The 20,111-nt window shown below is 43.0% G+C and overlaps 1 protein-coding gene across 4 annotated transcripts in view; it reads right to left on the reverse strand.

Annotated features, from left to right (window-relative positions):
- Window positions 1-20,111, reverse strand: part of FGF13 (fibroblast growth factor 13) — a 520,706-nt gene that overhangs the window by 199,854 nt on the left and 300,741 nt on the right. The gene's annotated exons all lie outside the window — the stretch shown is intronic.

Consider the following 20,111-nt stretch of genomic DNA (forward strand, 5'->3'; position numbering starts at 1 on the left):
CAAGGAATGGGTAAACTCTGGGCTGGGGAGGGTCAGGGAGAGAGAAGAGCCTGTAAGATCATTTGACCTTTGGCTCTTATCCAGGAAGGTTTTTCAGGAATTTCACCATATAGTAACTTCAAGGCGAGTAAATATGGCAGATGAATTACTGCATTTAAAGCCCAAGGATCTGGATTCAAATCCCATCTCTGCCATATGTTACTTAGGTGACTTTGGGTAAGGTCCCCTCTTCCTTCCAGGGCTCTTTATATCCTCCTCTGTAAAAGGAGGAATTTAGTCTAGATAACCACTGGGGTCCTTTCCAGCTCTAAATCTATGATTCTAAGTCACTTCATTTCCCTGGGCCTCAGTTTCCTCCTCTGTAAAATGAGAGGATTGGCCTACATGGCCTGTGAAGCCCCTTAGAGCTTCAGATCTATGGCCTTCTGATCCTATGACCCCACAATTCAGTCAGTCTTACCATTTGAGATAGGATCAAAATATAGACAGAAAAGTGCTATTTGTCAGAGGTAGAAGAATGTTTAAATAGCATACCCCTGATGTGAGTAAGCAATAGTTTACAAGAATGTTCTGAGTATTCCTGGAGTTTCTTAGATGGCATTCCCTGGCATTCAGAGGGTTAAAACTCTCAAATGGCTTTAAACAGGTTTAATGTTGTAATGAGAAAAAATCTCATTCCCCTGTAACTTCTGAGGGCATTTAGAAAATGGGATAGGTTGAAAGATGGAGAAATCTGAACTTCACAAGGCAGGCAGGTGGGGAAGTATTCATCCCATGGAATCGATTTCCTGATTGAAAAGTCGTGCACCCTCCCATTCTCCTCCTGCCCAGGCTTCAGATTTATAAAGATAGCTTCTTGAAGAACATAATGCTCGTCCTCTCCTAAATTGGCGGCTCTGCTATTTTCCACAGGCCCCTGGCATTCTAACTCTTGATGCTTTCAGTGCGTTAATTACTCCAGGGAGGGAGTTAGCAATTTGAGGAAATGTGTTAACTCTTTCAGGGTACCTGAATCCCATTAAATCAATGGCATCTGGCATGCATTCCAAGCATCCACATGGGTATGAGGATTGGCATATATTCTAAAGCATCCTATTCATTTCCCATGAGATACTTACACTCTGAACAAAAATCTTGCTGGGAGGGGGGAAGGGGGATGCAATCTACTGTGGAAAATAGATGCCAGAACAGCATATATGGCCCCAAGGTACAATGTATGAGTAAAGAAGAGGGAAAGAACTGACAATGTTTAAAGAAAAGTTTTCCTTGCCATTATATACTGCTTTGTGTGTGCCTGCACCACAGAACACCCACAATAAACTTGATTCCCCACTGCTCAAAGGTGACGGGGATCCAAACGTCATATCAAAGCTTGATTTGGGGTGCCAAAAGAATGACAACGTAGGGAACAAGGAAACCATCCTTGCCGTCCTTTATTTGAGACAAGTATCCCTGAGAAGTCGTGTGTAAATCAGTTCATGCTTTGAATGCATCCAGGGAGCTGACGGTGCAAGCAGGACTGCACTAAGCCCTCTTGAAATGCCAACTATTACCATCCCAATTTAGCTTCTGCGTCAGCACAGCCTTTTACGCATTAGGTTTGCACTAAAGGACGAAGCTTTGAGTCTGAAAACATCTGGCTGGAGCCTGCTTCCCTGAGCTACTGCGACCAATTCTAATTTCAAGACAAGTATGCTAGAATCATACAATGTGCCGGTAGACACAGAACGCCCAAGAATACCAATCACGTTCGAGAGAGGCTGGCTACAGTTAAAAGATATATCTTTATGTGATGTTCGTGTTCTCAACCTCCAGCAGAGGGAAAAAGTCTGAAGACTACAGGGGGTGGGGGTGTGCTAAGTAGTAAGGGGAACTAAGATGGGTGATGTACACGATCCAGAAGGAACTCAGCCTCCAGGAAAAAAAAATGAGCTGAGTTTAATACAATGCCATAAAGCCCTACACGTGGGTTCCAAAAATCAGTGTAAGGTAGCACTCCACAGTGGATGTGCCACTGGACCTGGATTCAAATCTCATCTCAAACACTAGCTGTGTGACCCTGGGCAAGTGACCTCACTGTTGGGTGCCTCTGTTTCTTCAGCTGTAAAATGAAGGGGCCGGATTCAGTGACCTTTAAGGCTCCTTTCAGCTCTCAGTCTATTATCTTATTATCTTCAGTACAAGATAGAAAAGGCATGGTTGCGGGGAGAGTGGTTTGTTTGAAAAAGAGGGAGGTGCTTGGCCAGTGGGCTAGATCCTCAATGTGAATAGGGCATGGAAGCCAAATAAGTAAACCCAGCTGTAGGTGCGTTAGTGTGAAGTCTAGAGTGAAGATGTGACAGCCCCACTGTCTTCAGATGACACTGGAAAGGTTGGAAGACAAAGTTCGGAAGTCACCTGAAGGCTCTGAGGCAGCTGAGGAGAGGCATACTAGCTCTCTTAAGGCATTTCAAAGAGAGGAAAGCAAAAGGGGGACTGGCCTTGTTTTTCCAGTTCTCAAGGACAGAATGGGTAGAATTTCCAAAGATGCAGAGCTGGCCTTGGTACAGAGAATCATTCCCTAACAACCAGAGTTGGCCCAAAGGCTGCCGAGTCTCTAGCCTCCCAAGCTACCACTATTCTTATTTCTGAGTAATGATCATCAACATTTGTATAGAAATTTACCAAACACTCTGCTCATAGTCATCCTGGAAGCCAAGCACGGGAGACTTACTGACCTAGCTCCATTTAAGAGAGGCTGACAATGGGGCTCAGAGAGTCTACATGACTGGCCCAAGAATAAACAACTATTAAGTGGCAGAACCAGGAGTCAAAGGTAGGACTCTGTCGAGTCCAAGACTGGTCCCACTAAGCTGCACTGTCTCACCTGGTAGAACGCTGAAGAGCCTCTCAATAAGATAGGGGACACAAGTCCAGGGTGCTGATTCACTGGGCTGATGAAAAAATAGGATGAAAGGGAAGAAGAATGGGGAGAGCTGCTGCCTGTGTGGAAAAGAAGACTGCATCTCAATCCATATTCATGTGTGGTCTAGAGAAAGATGCTGAAGGCCTTATGGAAGCCCCCAGGGAGCGCCACTGCTAATTACACCAGCAGCCTGCCCTCCCAGTAAATGCTACCCTCGGCATGACTTCCTCAAGCCCCCATTCAGAATGGAAACAAATGTAATCAGCAACCCTAAGGTTTTTTTCCACCTAAAGCAAACTGTAAGTACTTTCAATGCTGTGGCTAATCCCTCGGCAGTGGGAAAGCATCCATTGTTCATTCTGCATTGGGAAAATTTCCATTAAGGTGAAATAGAACTCAAGAGACAGGCCTTATTGAGAATCACTCTGTGAAAGCTGCTTATGAGGGAGGTGAACATGCCCCCAGTAGCAATGTGACTGGTGTATAGTCAATTCCAAGAAAGAATCCTTTGTGCCTTAAGCAATAAATACGATGCAGGGTCATGTTTATCCAAACTCCTCGGGAGCTGAGAATGTCACAGCAGAAGGGGGCCTTGCAGATTAGTCTGCCCAACGCCTTCATTTTGCAGATGGGAAAACAAAGGCCTCGACAGGAGACAGGACATACCTAGTGTCACACAGCACATTAGAACTACTTGAACTCCAAATCCAGATCTCCTTCCACCTACAAGCAGAGTTATGACTCATTTCTGTTCTAGAGCCTGATAAAATGCATAAACAGACTGTATGCCATGCACTAAGGTACCGAAGGTGGGAAGCCAGCTCATCTGCATCTATGCCATCCAGCCTCCCACATTCCCCCAACTCTACACCTCAATTAAAAACATTTCCATTACTGTTCTCACTTTATCAAAGCTGTGTGCAGAGAATTTGGGATTATAAGGCCCGATTTCAAGTCCCCATTTAGCTGTGTGTCTTGGCATGAGTCTCATCACCTCTCTGACCTAGCGCCCTCATCAGTTAAACTGGGATAATCAGCCAGTCGAAAAATGTTTAGGAAGAGACCGCCATATGCCAGATATTCTGCTAAGTTCTGGGGATACAAAGTAAGGCAGAAAACAGCCCCTGCACTCCAGCGTGTCACAGTGTAAGAGGGGAGACAATTTGCAAACAACATGTACAAACAAGCTACATGTAAGATAAATGAGAAATAATCTGAGATGGAAAGTACTAGAAATAAAGGCAATCAGGAAAAGCTTACTGTAGAAGGTAGGAATTTAGGTGGGACTTGAAGGAAACCAGAGGAGTCAGGCAGTGAAAAATACTCATTTGGGAGATGGAATTTCTTATTCAAGGAACAGTAAAGAAGCCAGTGTCACAATATTGAAATGTGTGTGTATAAATTGTAAGAAACGAAATGTGTGTATATGTGTGTATAAATTGTAAGAAGACTGGAAAGGTGGAGGAGGGCAGGTTATGAAGGACTTAAAAAAACCCCAGAGGATTTTCTATTGGATCCTGCAGGTGATAAGAGAGTCACTGGAGGGGGACAGTAAGACCTATTACTTTGACAGGTGAGCAGAGGATGGATTGGAGTGGGGTCAGACTTGTGAAAGGGAGGTCAGCTAGCAAGCTCTTGCAACAGTCCAGGCATGAGATGGACTACACCAGGGTGGTGGCAGCGTCAGAGGAAAAGAAGTGTATATGAAAGTTGTCGTGAAGGTAAAACCAACAGGCTTTGGTTACAGATACGGGGGAGTGAGAGGAAGTGAGGAGTCCAGGATGACACCTAAGTTTTGAATCTGTATGACTAGTAGGACAGTGGTACCCTTGAGACTGATAGGGAAATTAGGAAGAAGGGATCCTGGCACTACATATCTCAAAAAGCTACGGGGAAGATCAAATAAGAGGAAAAATATAAAGCCCTTGGAAACCATCAAGCCCTTCCAGGTGCCAGTCATGACTGTGTTTAGCACAGTGCCTAGCACATAGTAAGTGCTTAATAAATGTTTAGTGTTGTTTACAGGTCAGCTGCCGCTTTAAAATTTCATCTTTTTTTTCCAATTGGGAGAGGGAGAAAAGAGCTTGTTAATTGCAATATAATAAAAGGTACATTTACAAAAAGAAAACAGCAACAAATGAGCATAGAAGGACTGCAACCAAATGTATCAGGCTTTCAGGCCAATTTGTAGCTACCTTTATTTGTACATAAAAAGAGATTTGCTAAGAGTTTAATTTGGCCGCCATGGCCAACACTCTACAATAAATGAACTTTGTATGTATGACCAGAGATTTCATTTCTCAACGCCAGCCCAAGCAGCCAAACAACATAGCTAGCACTGGATGGGAGCCAATCAATCAAACAAGTGATGCAGGAGCTGCTCAGAATGGCAGGGCCCAAAGGAGTACACTCGAGAGTCATAGCTAGGAATTATGGTCCCTGGGCTAAAGGCCATAGAATGGGCCAAGAGTAGGCACTATGGACATAGAGAAGGGTGCAGAAAGGGCACAGAGAGAATGTAGACCTCAGCACACAAGGCTGGATTGGGAAAGAGCCCGGGGAAAGAGTATCATATGTTCACCATTGGGGAGGCCAATGGTGGGCAAGGGAGAAGAGCCAGGCTGAGGAAATATCAGCTGGTAGATTCTTAATTTAAATAATTTTTCATGACAGCTAAGTGCCAAACTCAATTGTTTCTACTTACTGAAGGAGTATATATTTTGTTTGTGCCCTTTAAAATTTTAGTACATGAGGACAAGCCTCAGTTCTGGCATAGTCTACTCCAAATCTATCATTTTATATATGGGGAAACTGAGGCCCAGAGAGATGAAATGACTTACCCATGGTGATACAGTGAGTCAATGGTAGAGCTGTGACTCAAAAGCAGGTCTGCTGATACGTAGGCTGGACATTTAAAAATGGTCAGTGTGTGCATATGAACATTTCTGGAAAGCAAACTTAGCATTTGGAATACAACCGATTTGGAAAGAGAGGCTTACCATTTGGAAGCATTAGCACCCTCACTATCTCTGCATGGACTTTGCTTGAAAATTCATTCCACATCAAATCATTCCCCTCTTAAAAAAATCAATATAAACAACAAAAGGGAAACTCAAGTTTCAGTGTCAAGGTCATAGAATGTAAAGGTCAAACAAGGCAGATCCAGACCCATGGCTATTAATCCATAAGAAAGTAGAAAGCTAAACATAAGCAATCGACATGGAGATCCCTCAGAATGCTCTAAAATCAGTTTAAGTTACCCTCATGCAATAAACATTCCTACAGGAAGAAAAATGAATAATGAACAATCTGCCTAAACAATGGGGACTCATCTGACTTTGTCAGGTCAGTCATTTCCCTCATCTGGGATGCCATGACCCCCAATTCTCTGCCTCCTTGGCCCAAGTCAATCCCACCATGTCAATGGGCCCCTGACCTTTTGAACATAGAATGATCTTTCCCCTTCCTGGGCTCAGACAACCTGGGTTCACATCCCATTTCTGACAATTACTTCCTTTGTGACCTTGGGCCTATCACTTAACCTCATCAGGCCTGTTCTTGACTAGACTGGCCTCTCAGGGTTCCTTGAAGGTCTAAAACTAGGATCCTATGAATATTTTCCATCATTGCCATTCATTCATCATTTGACATAGGCCACCCACTTACAGGTCTATCTTTTCATGGGTCATGTGTCATCTCCCCAAAGAAATGGAAAGTACCTTGAAGTCAGCAGAGTTTTTCCACCAGTGAAGACATCCAAGAAATTACTTTTGGTTCATCAGATCACATATATCAAAGGCTCAAGGCTGTGATCCAGAACAGAGAAAAAACAGCTTAGATAATTTCAAACCCAGAGGAAAAATAAGATAGAGAACAATATAATCCAGAATTTGGTTCAATGGTTAAGTATTAATGGAGATTATTTAACAGTCAGTACTCAACTCACTAACATTCATTTTTCTATGGTGGCTTTTCTCTAGTGTCTCATAGCTATAAAACCTCAAAACTGGGAGAGAATCAGAATGGCGTAGGGTCCATTAGAGTATGAAGCTTGTAACTTGATTCCCTGCAGACCACAGTGCTCTTCCCTGGCTCCTTGAAGTATTTTGAGGGGTCCAGCTGCCACACCCAACCTTTTTTGGGACTTCCATCTTTCCATGGGAAAGAGATGGAAGGCTATGGATGCAAGTGACCCATGTCACAGGACTCGCTTTGGATGTGCTCTATAATCCAACCCAACTTGACGAGTAAGCAATTCTCTGATCTCATCTTGCACTGTCCCAGCCTGATGAATTCCTACATGCACTCCCATACCTGAATGAACACCCCTTGTCTCTGTTCCTGCCCCCATGCTATCTCATGAAGTCCCTCCTCTCCTTTAAGTCTCAACTCTGGTGCTACCTTTTCAACGGTGTCTTTCTTTACCAGCTCTCTGAGTCTCCTTTTCTTCATTTCTAACATGGGGATAACTTTCTTTCTTGGGTAAGGGCTATCTAAGATCTGGGTTTTTATTGAGGTAGGGAGCTCCAGTAAGGAAATCCAATTTGTAAATGCAGATCAGTGTGTGATGTGCACTTCATAGTCTTGGAGAGTAGTTTGTGGCACTGAGAGTTTAAATGACTCATCTAGGGCCAAACAGCCAAGTTTCAGAGGGGAGATTTGAACCTGGGTCTTACTGACTCCAAGGACAGTTCTCTATCCACTAAACCATGATGTATCTTTTAGGTAAAATTTAAACAGGAAAAATGTAATATTCTTTACTTGGATTCAAAGAATCAACTTCATAATTATAAAAAGAGATGTGTATGGTCCTACTAGCCATTCAACTGGAATATTATCAAGGTGGAACGAAGTTCTCTATGTAAGCAAATGATAAGACATGGGAGATGGAAATGTTGATATAAAATTAGGTTGTATTTATTTTATGAACTGGGAACCTGAGAAGGTGGCTCACCCAAGGGCACATGGTGGGCTTGAACCCAGGTCTTTTGACTAGCAGTCCTATGCTTTTTTCACCAAACTTCACTGTGTCCTCGGTCCTAAACACTTGAGAAGCTAGCAAATGCAGGGCATGCTTTTAGCACCCCTCCTAATTACTGTCTATTAATCCATTGCCAGAGTCTTTTAGTTTCCCAAACCTATACTTGAGAGACAATTGGATTTTCATTTGGGTTCCCAGTGGTCCAATATTTTTGTGTTATTGAACAAAACTTGGCAGACTTCACCGCAGTTGAAAGGGTAGTCAATGAAAGAGTCAAACAGGCTTGGGAGAGCCTCCAGAGTGAGGGTTCATCATGCAGAAAAGCAATCAGTGATGCCATTCCAAACACCTTGCATAAGGACCAGAGTGCTCAAATCTGAGTCAGCAAGGCAGGTTCAAATTCTTTCTCAGATACTTACTGGCCGTGGGCCTCTGAACAAATCTCCTAACCTCACAGACTTAGTTTACTCATACTTAAAATGAGGATATGATTAGCTTTGAGACATACTGCTCAGGGTCACTAAGAGGAGATAAGATAGTTCATGGGAGGAGCTTGCAAACTTGAAGTCACTTATATGAACTTCAGCATTGATAGCAATGATCACCAGAGGGTTACAGATCCAGAACTGGAGTGGACCTGGGGGCCGTCTGCTGCAGTGCTTTTTATTCCTGGCCATTTTAGGGAAGATTAAGTGACACATGCAGCACCATAGGAGGAACGAGGATCTGAGGCAGGACTCGGCCCTGCTCCCAATCCTCTTTGCACCCTACTAGCCGAACGTCTGTAGTGATAGTGAATAACTATTTATTGAGCACCTCCTATGTTCCAGGTACTGTGCTAAGTGTCAGGTGATGAATTTAATTCGATTCGATCAGGATAAAATTGTCTGATGAATCCAGAACTTATGAGCTATTAGTTATGGAACCTTGGCAGGATGAACTAATGGGCTCATTACTGAGAGAGAATGGAGACACCAAGGAAGTCAGTTGAGGTGGACTTTAGAGATCATATAGTCATTTTACAAAAGAGGAAACTGGGTTTCAAGGAGAGGAAATGACTTGTTCAAGGACATGCATCTAGAGAGTATGGGTGCCTGGTAGCAAGCACAGACTCTCCATTTCTGGAGTTTGCATAATATTGATAAACATAAAGAAAGATGTATAAAGGGTAAAGACGTCTTCAAAGAGAGAATAAAAATACATGCTTCTACAGGTAAGTTATAGCTCCCTAAGATCACTGCACTGGAGTAATCGGTTTCAACAAGATTTAACAAGGGTGGAGTGATGGGAGCTTGGTACCCTTGTGCCATCTCAGAGACTCAACCTGTAGAGATCCAGAGATCCCCATGACTCCTAATTCTCAGTCGGTCTGTGTTTTGTGGGAGGATTGTCATCCTTGGGTTATCACTCCCATGGCCTTTCATTGTGACACCCCCTTCTGTGGACGCCTACCCCCCACTACAAAATAAGGGCTCAAGTCAGACAGCCGTTCTCTCTCCTGACGCTACTAGGCCACATTCAGACTGTCTCCTCTGCTCTAGTCAACTACTTTTGACCCAGAATTCCTAGTTATGGCTCTGAGGTCTCAATCTAGTTTTGTTTATTTGGGGAAATATGGTTTTTTCATTCACCCAATTACATGCTAAGTGAACACCCAGCTCTGCATGCCAATTTGAGATTTACTGAATCTGATCAAGAGTCCTCTAACATGGATGCAGTGAGAACCTTCTTTAGAGTGCTGTATTTAATGATAAGCTCCTAGAAAACAATAGCATCAAGCAGAGACAGAAAGGAAACCCTCAGCCGGTTCCTACTGAGACCCATGTTTTGGTGTCTCTCTTGCTATCTTGGAAACACCCTTTGCTCTTTCCTTGTTTTCAAGGAAGAGCAGATGGTACCTGCAGAATGTGAGCAAAGCAGCTAAAATGCCTGTGTAGGCAAAGTGATGCCACAGTATGAACACACATTTGGGACACATGCCTGCCTGGGTTCATGTCCCCATCCCACCACTCAGATGACCCAATCCCTGAGTGTTGGTCTCTTCATCTGTAAAATGGGGCGTATAACTCAGGCACAGCTTCTCTCTCAAAAGGTGGCTGTGAGGCTCTAACAGGTAATAGAGGAGGCGATTCGCCATCACAAATGTCCATATAAAGGCAAGTCCGTGTAACTGGCAATACAATAGATTTCGAATCTGGAGAACCTGGGTTCAGATCTCAGCTCTGCTCCTGCCTGCCTACGTGGCCTTGCACAAGTCACTTAGATGCCTTTGTGAAATGAGGAAAATGGATAAGGTGATCTCGAAGGTCCCTACCAAATCTTAAATTATAATTCTAGGATTCTATCATCACTGGTTTTTCTCCCCCTACTTGACTGTAAGCTCCTTGAGGCCATGGATAGGGACTGGACCTGTGACTTCTCCAGGGATGGGGGAAGGACACAAGCATTTATTAAGCACCTGCTCTGTGTGAGAAGCACTGTGCTAAGCACTTTAAAAATATTACCTCATTTGATGCTCACAGCAACTCTGAGAAGCAGGGGATAAAGAAGATAAGGAAGCTGAGGTAGAGGTTAAGTGACTTGTCCAGGGACACATAATCAGTAAGTATCAGAGGTGGGATTTAAACCTTAGGTTTGGTCATGACAGCAAGAACAGCACTCTACTGACTACACTGTGCTGCCAGGGTGTTTCAGGAATGAGATGGAACCTAGGTTTTCCTGGATCTGAGGCTAGCTTTCTACCATAACATGATTCCCTTTGAAGGCATGGACTATGTCTTATCCTGTTTTGTATCCTCACTGTCAAGGTATATAAAGAATAGTTATTTTTGCTAGGTGTAGTCTGTTCTCTGCTAATCAAGGTGGCTTAAAACACGAATGCCTCCAGTGGCAGGTGGCATATGTCCTTAAAATGGCCACTGGCAGCTTGGTTACCGGAGCATGCAATACCCAATGGCCTTGATGGCTGGGGCTGTTTGGAAGGTCGGTGTGGAATTGTTTGAGAAGCACATCTCTCAAAATAGCAGGGGTTCACAAATCGAATTCTCCAAACACATGAGTGGAGGTAGCCATGTGACTTTGGGGAGCTGGAGTAAGTGCGGATGTTGGCTGGGACACAAGTACAAGTGTTTATAGAATGCAGGTTTAAAGTCTCTTGTCCAACACCTCCCCAAGGACACCCTTCAAGCTGCCTACTATTCAGTGCACTTAGACGGGTGTGTGGAGAATGATAAGCAAACATTTTAATAAAATGTACTTTAGAACACTAATAACAAGTTGAAGAAGGAAGCTGTTGAATAGAATCCCACTAGATGTCTCAAATAAATGGGGCCTCAGAAGTCATTTAACCCTCTCCTTTCCGAGCAAAGGAGACTAAGGCTCGGAACAGTGAAGGGACTCATTCAGAGTCACACAATGGATATTCTCAAATTCATGTTCAAATAAAAAAGAGAGGGTTTCTAATGGATTCTGGGGGCACACCATTTGCATCCCTTCTAATAATATGAAGCTGAGGACAGGGTCGTAGTCTTCGAGTAAAAGACTTGGCTTCTTATCCCAGATAATTCACTCAGTCATTCTATGACCTTGATCAAGCCCCTTTCTCTCTTGGATCTCAGAATCCTCCTCTGTAACAGGAAGGGGTGGGAGGAGATAATCTCTAAGGCCCCAATCAGCCCTAAAAGTCAGTAAGCTCTTGAGTTACAAGACTTGGGTTCAAATTTCACCTCTGAGGCTTACTACTTAGGTGACATCAGGGAAATCATTTAATATTGGTGGCCCTCAGTTTCCTTCTCTATAAAATGAGGGGGTTTGACTAGACAACCTCTAAGGTCCCCTTCCAGCTCAGGATCTAGAATCCTCAGACAGAGTACAGGAGTAAAGAAGGGGCGGCCCTTTCTGGGTGCTCATGTTGCCAATGATGTGGATACTGATGCTTAACAGGTAAAAACAACTCCCACAATTCTACCCAAGGAGGGCAGAATAAATGTTCTTAAAAATATTTCTTTGTCTTTATATCCAAGAAAAAAGGAAAGGAAAGGAAAGGAAGAGAAGAGAAGAGAAAAAGGAAGAGTCCTGTGCCTGCCTCTTCTCACTTGGTTTCTGCTCAGCCTGTATCCTGTTTTCCCAGCAAAATCAAATTGCCATTCCTTTCGGGGCCTGCAGGACATGATTTCTGCCACACGGGGGCAGCTCACCACACAACTCGGACAAAGTTGAGCACCTTGTAATATATCAGCCTGCTCCCCCTGGCTTTGGAATATTTGGAACAGTTTGGAAAGATGCAGGCCAATTACTGTGGGGGTGGTCACGAGTTCTAAAGGTCAAGTGGGCACTCTCTGTCAAACTCTGACTGCTAATCGCTGGCTGGTGTGGTCATTTTTGTTGTTGCTTTTGTTTGACATGGGGCCCTGTGAGATCCATTGAGAGACTATGCTGGGGATCCAGTGTCTCCTCCCAGCCTTCAGCTTGAACACACGGTCTCTAAAGGGCATGCAGGATGGGCGTGGGCTGGGGACAGCATTCATGACTGAAATGACCTCTTCTGGTGGGGAGATGGATATTTCCTATGGTGCAGAGGAATGATCAGTGAAAAGGAAGACACTGTCCTCTTTCTCAGTTCCCAGAAACTGTGTCACTCCCCCCCCCCTTCCATATATCCTATCAGTTGCCACATCTCATCATTTCTACTTCTGCCACAAAATCTCAGGAATCCAAGCCCTTCTCACCACTCACATGGCTCCTGCCTCAGTTCAGACCCTCATCCCCCCTTGCCTAAATGATAGTAACATCCTCCTCCCAGGACTCAGTGCCGCAAGTCCCTCCCCACAGCTGCTAAAGAGAATTGTCTTCACTCCCAATCTGAACATGTCACCTATATATCCTCAAATAGAAACTCCTGTTCATACCTTTTAAAGACCTTTAGAATGTGGTCTTATCTTCATTTTCCAAGCACTGCTCTGAAATCCAGTCTGCAGGGGCCTCCTCTCTGTTCCATCTCCCATCTCTGTGCCTTTGTGATGGCCAGACAGCAGCACAGACTCAGAGCCCCTCTCATCCTTTGAGAACACCCCCTACATGAAGCCTCTCCTGATCTCCCCAGCTGCTAGTGCCTTCTCTCCCAAACTACCTTGTACTGAACTAGTGTTTACTCATTTGGATTTATTGGCTTTATATGGATGTTATGTATAAATAGCATACATATTATATGGATATACTATAGTATACATACATACGTATATCTAGAAACGAGTTAGGTATATATATATGTCCATGTTGTCTCCTCGGTACTCCACAAGGGCACAGAGTGTTCTTGTCTCTTTATGACTCTCTAGTGCCCACTTCAGTGCTTGGCACATAGTAAACACAGTATATAAATTGATCATTTGATTCTTTTTTGTGCTTTTTGGAGGGGGTAGGGTGGGCAATTGGGGTTAAGTGACTTGCCCAAGGTCACATAGCTAGTAAGTGTTAAGTATCTGAGGCCAGATTTGAACTCAGTCCTCCTGACTCCAGGACCCACACTCTATTCACTGAGCCACATAGCCACCACCCTGGCTCTAGTTCTATAAGTCTATGATCCCATTTCAAAGCTTAGGGAAACTCCCAGAGTGGAAATTTCTTCCACCAAAGCAATTCAGGAACTCATCTGGACCTCCCCATCTTACTGAGCTGTGAGGAGCACTGGGGATTAAGCAACTTGCCTGTAGTCAATAATATATGCCAGAAAATGTTTGCCAGAAGTAAGATTTGGGCTCAGGTCTTCCACACTCCATTCCACTGTTTCCTCCACTTCAGACCTTTCTCTGGACCATTTACATCTAGCCATTATGTTCTCCTGTGCTCTAGTCACCCATCACTTATTAGGCATCTCCAAAGGCATTTCACACTTCATATACACCAAATTCAACTCAGTGTCTCCCTCCTAAGCTCACTCCTCTTTCTAACTTCCTTATTTTTCTCAAGGGGACCACTATCATTCCAGTTACTTCCACTATATCCAATGATGGAGTCAAACTCAACTTTTCACTCCTACTCATTCCTACATCCAATTACCTGCTAAGACTTTCTGCTTCTGCCTCTGTAAGATCTTTTTCATTCCTTCCCATCTCCTTACTCACACAACCAAAAGCTTACTTTAGGCCCTCACAATCTCTCACCTACTGCAAGAGCCTCCTATTTGATCTCCCTGACTCTAGTTTCTTTCCCTCTCCAATTTATCTCCCATACAGCTGCCAAATCACCTTGCCAAGGCACAGGTATGAACATGGTACTGCCCTGTCCCAAAACCTTTAGTGGCTCACTATTATTTCTATGATGAAACATAAACTCTTCTGCTTGGCACTGAGAGTTCTTCAAAATACCTTCCCAGACTTACTGCATAACATCTCCCTTAATGAATTCTAGGTTCCAGATAAAAGAACCTGTTTTCTAGTCCCTCTCTGCCTGTGCATAGGCTGTCCGTCATGTCTGAAATGCCCTCCCTCTTCATATCTGCCTCTTACAATTTCTGGATTCCTTCAAGTCTCAGCTCATAAACCATCACCAAGGGGAACCCTTTCTTGTTACTATTCATTGATAAGGCTTGCTCCCTCCTCTGCAAATTACTGGATATAGACTTATCTGGGCACATGTTCTATTTGCTAATAGAATGTAAACTCTATGAGTGCAGGGACTGTTTTGTCTTTCTGTCTCCCGGGTCAATACAGGGTCTCGAACAGAAGAAATGCTTATTCAGTGTGTGCTGGCTTGGCCTCTTCCAAGCACTTTCCCAAAGGTGTGAAATCAGTGTAATAGATACTCACTTTCAGAAGATGCTGAAACAAGCAGGGCTGGATGCTGAAGCCCATCACACTCCCACACCTCAGTGGGGATGTCTTGGCAGAACCAGAATAGAAGGTCCGGGAACAGAACAAACTATCTCAGGAAAGTCATATCAAAGTCATTAATCCCCTCTCAGAGGTGAGGGATGCCCTCTCACTTGTTAAAACAGATCACATTTAAAACAATAAGTTGTCATCAACTTACAGAGTAGAAGCTACACAACCAAACAATTCCTTTCTTGAAGAGCTTTGAATTGGGGTAAGCTTATCTATGACTTCTGATCTACTGAGAACAGGCATCTGAGGTGACTCCCTTGTCAGCTCAGCTCAGTTTCGAAGACATGACTGAATTAAGATGTGAATATCTAATCAAAGACTGATAAATGTCCTTCCTAACAGAAAATTGAATTCTAAGCTACTAAGTATACTCCTCTATCAGATTATGAATTTTCCAGAGAACAAAAACATGCTCCCCATATTACAGAGTTTAAAATATGATCTTATGTGCTGGGATTTTGTTTTTGTGGAGTTTTTTGTACAGACCTGTAATTTCATCAGTGTGGGGGGTATCTATCCACTGCAAAAACGTCTTTGGCCACATAGGTAGCTACCCTGTAACTTGGAACTTTAGAGAGTTATCTGTGTCACTGAGAAATTTAATCACTTTCTCAGGGAGCCTTAGCTAATAAGTGTCTGAGGAAAGATTCAAACCCAGGCCTTCCTGACTCCAAGGTTGGCCTTCTATTCACTGTGTCACACTACTCAGCATGCTGTGGGCTGGGCCAGAGGAAATGCTAGGTGGCAGTACTTTCTAAGGTTCTTGTTGATTTCCAAAGTCTTTAAAGCTGCTTTGACTGTATGATGTTTTTAACCAAATGGGAAAAAATGTCAATGTCTCTTTCTTTTTTTAAAAGTACCTAAATTTTTGTGCTCCTGGATGTAAGGAGATTTTGTTTTTTCAGTGGATTTCTCTTGCTTTAACCATTTGAGCTAATTTTTTTCCTTTCTCAAAGCCTTTAATTTCAACAGACAAAGCAAACTGTTACCTACCTTCCTTTTTACCAGATGGCAAAGACAAGGCTAGTTGAGTTCAAAGCCATCTGAGACCTAGGGCTAGGGTGACTGTGAGGGCAAGGATGAGAGAACTATTATGGCCTATTCAAATTTTAACAATTACATGGACAAATTACTTCCTGACTCTTGTTTTTCCCAACAGCTATGAAATGGGTCAACTAAGTCTTTGGCTTCTGGTCAGAAAGATGATAAGACAAAGACAATACCCATAGAATTTCTACCAAGAGGGCACAAATCCTTCTGATACCTGGCATCAGAGGTAGCTGCTTGACGTCAACACTTGTTCCAAGACCAAGGTCAAAAGTGATTCACCAATGGTACTGTATGGTATACACCAATGGTACTGTATCTGGAAACTTCCAAATCCAAATGAACTCTGAAGCATTTTTCTCCCCTCCACAGAGAACTTTTGAAAGAAGACATGAGTTAGGCACAACAAAGTCTGAAATCAAGACATTTCTAAACAGGAAGCATTGAGGACAGTGGACAAAGACTCCTCTGAGCATGCTCCTTACTGCTTTTCCACCTGCCTCCCCTCCCCCCATTTTGGCAGTATGGGTATTCATGGAGACACATTCTATTTCTGGGATAAAGAAACCAAGGAATTATCAGAGGTAGCAGCAATTGTGCTTATTGCCAATTTGCATTAGTAACATTTTGCACATAAGTGCGTTTTCTGTTGGTGGGAGAAAGTGGCCGTACCTCATCCTCAGTTGCCATCACAGATTGTCCTTGTCCAATCTGGCCTTACCATGGCTGTGGGACTCTTTGAATGAAAGACTTAAAGAAGGCCTAAGGGAGACAGAATTTTTTAAAATCACAGGACAACAGAACTGTGGAAAAGAGGCCAAATACCCAACTCGAAGTCAGTGACTAATCACTGCATGCTTTCATATTTTCCTGCATTACACTGACTTCTTTAAATGTATTGACATAACTTAAACATCGTTTCTGAAGACAAACCTTAGGGGATTTGTAATAGGTCCTGGAGACTCTTTTGAGTCATAAGTACTATCATATCTATTCAGATTAGCAGAAATGCAATTTCTTATGTGTTTACACAAGGCCTTGTAGCAAAGTAGGAAGGAGGACTGGCCTCGGATATAGAAAAGCTGAGACAGAGTCCTAGTTCTGGAACTCAGTAGATTTATGACAAGTTGCCTTTTACCTATGGACCTTCATTTCCTCATCTGTAAAATGAGGAACATGGAGCAGATGATATCTAAGTGGCCTTCTAGCTTTGTCATTCATGATCCTGGGAGAGTGGAAAGGCTATTAGCTTTGGAGTCAGGGGACCTGAGTTCAACACTAATTGTGTGACCTCAGGCCTCAGTTACTCATCTATAAATTGGCAAGGGATGGGAGGTGGTCATGTTGATGTAGACTAGATAGCCTGTGAGAGTCCTTCTACATTTGCCATCCTGTGATTCTGAAGCAGTGGAAAGAATTCTAGATTCAGACTCAGAAAACCTATGGCCTCGGTTTCCCCATCAGTATAATGAGGGGATTGTGGAAGACAGCTTTTGGGCTAAATCTATGCTACAGTTACAGTTCAGCCATTAACCCCCTTCTCAGTCTCAGTTTCTTTATTTTTAAAATGAGGATAATAACAACCTTTTTGCCAGGCTCTGCCTCACAGGGTTCTTGTAAAGGTGAGGTCAAAGAAGACAATGTAGGAGACAGCCTTCTATAAATTATGAGGGACTATATAAATGTAAAGTCTTGCTCTGGCTTCCAAACATGGTTAGATGTGCCAGTACTGCGGATTTAATTTCTCCCAAGTATTTCCATTACACTAGATCAGCCAATGACACTGGAGACTGTTGATCCAGGAAGAAAAAAAAGACAGAAAGTATGTGCTCATGAAAGTTTTCTGGCCTGAAGAGTAAATGGGATTTCTTACCAAAAAAGCATGTTCTTGAGCCTAGGTCCAATTTGAACCACAGATATGAGAAATGGGCACAGCTCTCTGAGGGTCAGAGTCTGACATATGTAATACCACCCTAAATGGTTATTAGGAAATAATGACAGCCCATCACTGACCATCAGCAAGAGTCATCAGAAACTGATGAGTGCAGTCTTAAATAGATTGCTTGTAGCTAGAAAGGTGTTTGACATACAGGGACACTCTAGCCATTATTATTTTCATCTATAGGATAGAAAATAATCAGCCTGACTAAAGTTTTAACTTTTCTTCTCATTAACAAGTCCCTTCCCCTTGCCGGGCGGAGATATAACTCTCTGCCTTTGCCCCAATATATCAAAATTTAGAATTTGCTGACTACACATACACTCCTTCAGTGATAGAAGAAGAGCTAGGAATTAGTTCACAAAAATTATTAGTTATAATGTTGCCTTCACACAAGAGGTGCTGGTCCTCCCTTATCGCTCACACCCTCTATACTATTAGTTAAAACAAGATGCTATCAGATGACATGAGCTTTTTCTCTCTGGCTTCCCTACCTAAAGTGATAGCAGAAGAAGAGCTTTGTTCCAAGGGTCTCTATCTTTCTTCCATTACCCCCAAAACTAAATGTTTTGCCTACCATACTGATGTTTTGTGAAAAACACTAGTTACGCCTCTCTCAGTTTCCTTGACTGTAAAAGCAGGGGATTAAGTAGATGACCTTTAGGGTTTCTTTTAGCTCTTCTGTTGTATAGGCATCAGGTAATTCTGCAGGCATCCTGGTGTCATAAATAGAGCCTTGATGTTAGGAAGAACTGGGTTCAAGTCTTGCCTATTGACACATATTGACTGTGTGACTCTGAGCAACTCATTTCAGCACCTGGTGATGCAGGCAACTCACCGAGACAATAAGTTACATTCAAGTTGCAGAGATGTATCTGTGGAGGATGTTTTGACACAGGAAGTTTATCACATGGATGAAATCATAGGTCTGGACAACCTTACGTGATCCCCTTTCCCTACCTCTCTGAAAGCACCCCACCCCAAATTTATGGAGACATGGTTACTAGGAAAGATTCTCTATAACTGTCATTGTGACAATTGCGACCAAAATTGTGACCTGACTAACAAATTTCCATTTGCTGTGTTGGCCTTGCCTCTGAAAAAGCAAGAACAGGTAAACTCATATTTATGAATTAGTGACTTCCAGACCAAATCCAAACAAAGCACCACGGTCTCTTCCAGCTGCCTTACATTGGTTTCCTACAGATTCAGAGAAAAGGTTCCAAGTTAATGTAGAGGAGCTGTCCAAACATAATGGTAACCAGTCTCACAGTACCTCTGCCTCCATTGGTAATACAGTCATGCCCCAGTACCTTCAGAGGAGATATAAATGATACACCAGAAGGAAGAGCATTCAAGTGAGCCACCAAATCATTTTTGCCTCTTGCCAAAAATGTTCCACCAAAACCTTACCAAACTCACAGATGCTGGAAGTGAGTGTCAGAGTCCAAAACGAGTCTGGTCCAAATGCCTCTTAGTATTATTTCCCTCTTTAAGTGAAAAGTGATGCATCGATCCTTGACTGATGGTCTCCAGGGCCCAGATAACCGGCAAGGCTATGAAGAATTTTCTCTTTCTGACTAGGTAATCAGAGTACAACTCCCAAGTGCTGGACCCTCCTTTAATAGGTCAGCATATCCAGGGTCCTGAGGCTGGGCCTGATAGGATACAGGCATAATTCCAGAAAGTCTTAGGTGGGTCTTAATCTCTTGCCAAACAATTCATAGAAAGAGGGAAAGAGAGTTGGCTTGGCAACTGTAGACACCTTGGCAGGAAAGAGAGGCTGAGAGAAATCCTTAGTACAAACTTTCAGTCTGTCTGTTAATGGAAAGCGATGAGTTGTGCCCCAATACTCAAACATAAATACATAAAACCCCACTGCTCATGTGGTTGAAATGAAATCTTTGAAAGGATATAAATTGGTATCCTTTCTTCTAAGTACTATATATTAGGAAAGCTTTCATAATGGAATAATATATCATGTATAAATGACAAAGCCTTGGGAAATTGGCAGGGATACCTTGGGAAACTTGCATATTGCCAGGGCAGGGGTAAGGGAAAGGATGCTACTGAATTCAGATATATAACTTATTAATTAGAAACTAGTTTATAACAGGGTTACTTCTTAATTACTTTCTTTTTAATGCACCTCTCTACCCCTGAAGTCTCCCTTCCCCACCAATGCCACTCCAGACAAGTTTGTTGTGTGTTGGCTTTCAGAACTACAGATGGCAACCCAATGACTTCCCAGTCAATATGGAAAAAAGAAAATGCACATAGTTATACGTCCTTCCTTATAACAGCATCATACAGCAAATGTACCCCCAAATGTGAGGCACTAAAAAGAATCCCAATTATGTG

This window comes from Petaurus breviceps, unplaced genomic scaffold, assembly GCF_028583685.1.
Source record: "Petaurus breviceps papuanus isolate PSGF00001 unplaced genomic scaffold, PetGlider_PUasm1.0 90881, whole genome shotgun sequence".
In the NCBI taxonomy this organism is placed as follows: domain Eukaryota; kingdom Metazoa; phylum Chordata; class Mammalia; order Diprotodontia; family Petauridae; genus Petaurus; species Petaurus breviceps.